Genomic DNA, 1737 nt, shown 5'->3' with positions numbered 1-1737 from the left:
ATATTCAATTCAATATAATCAAATAAAATTTAAATTATAATAAAAATTTTGCGATTATGACCTAAAAAATATATGCTTTCATATTAATTATTGAATTTTTATGTTCACTTATTCCTTTTCTCTTCTCCTTATCATAGTCAAAGTAAAAACACAATAATAGATAAAAGTAATTTCTTTTCTCTAGAAGACTTTTAACTTTTTTATACTATTGCTTTTCCTTGTTTTCTCTAGGTATTTTCTTTCTTTTGTTTTCATTTTCATGGGTTGTTATAAAGTGGTTGCATAGTACTTCTTATTTTTAACTTTAATGCCACGCTGAATGTTCACTCCATCACAAGAAAAATTACAAAATTTAATAGATGATAAAATGAAAGACCAATTGATCGATCATCATGCTCTTTTGTTTCTAATAATAACATGGGGCCTTCTTAAAGATCACGCTCAAAATTATATGTTTACTTTTTAATTTTGTAAAAGCTAAAAACAAATAAAAGCACGTTGCTCTCATGGAACCCTAATAATGGATTAAATAGGAGTCTATATATAATAAATTCAATAATAATGCTATGTGGACCTCGGAGTGAAAGGTCGAAAGTCGCTATAATATAATAATGTTGTATTAACTTTTAATGTATGCATGCATGCATTTCGTGGGCATCCAATGTCCAAATTAATGGCAAAAAAACTTATTTTGATTGGTCAAGTAGTTAACTTATTTGTCTGTTTAAATAAGTATTAAATGATTTAAATTCGCCTTGTGTATATTATAATTTATTGGCCAACAATAAATTTTTAAATAGAACTTGAATTCGTAATAAGATTAATTCTTGATCTATTAGGTTAAAAAATTTTGTGAGAAGAAAAATTGATGGCACAAAAAATTTAGAAAGTACCACAGTTTCTTGTATAAGGATGAAGAAATGGACTTAAGCTCAAACAAATTCATGTGGTTACACATGGTAGAAATATTGAAAGGCCAACAACTAAGTTGAGTCAAACATCAACCTATTAATTATTATTGATTCGAAAAAAATGGATCAACTTGAAATTTGACCTTGATCAAGCTTGAACTAAACTAGCAATTATTGGTGGGTTCAATCGAGCTTTTATAATGAAAAAATTTTCGTTTGAAGACCTAATTTCCCTTTGAAATTTAATTGATTACTAAATTATATTTTTCCAACATCTCATAAGTCATAACGAGTAATGCTAACTTCACATTGCCAAAAATACGGAGAACATTGAATTGGTCAAACTGCACTTTGTTGGAGTAAACTGAAAAATGAAAGAAAAGGAAGAAATGTTAATTACACATTTAAAAATGACTGTAACAATGTTGATTTCCGTCCTAATTTTGAATGTGCTTTTTAGGGGGTGTATAAATGAGCATTTTTGGATGTAGAATTAGTTTTTGATGTATTTAGAGACATTTTGTTAACTGTGCTTATTTAGAAGTGAAATGTTAGGGTCAGCAAATTTTATGATTTGTAACTATTAATTAGTCATTATCAATATTTTTAATAGTGTAAAATTATATTTAATAGTATAAAATTATTCACTTTTTTTTTAATAGTTAAATACTGACCAAATTTTAATAAAAGTGTTGGCCCTAGACTTTCTCTATTTAAAAAACGGGAAAGAAAATAAAGAATACATACAAAACATAGTGACATTGATGAAGTTTTATGAAAGAAAATATACACGGAGAAAAATGTCTGAGAACAAAAAAATTTCAAC

Source organism: Arachis ipaensis, chromosome B10 (assembly GCF_000816755.2).
Source record: "Arachis ipaensis cultivar K30076 chromosome B10, Araip1.1, whole genome shotgun sequence".
NCBI classification, from domain to species: Eukaryota; Viridiplantae; Streptophyta; class Magnoliopsida; order Fabales; family Fabaceae; genus Arachis; species Arachis ipaensis.
Note: the sequence above shows the minus strand (reverse complement) of the source record.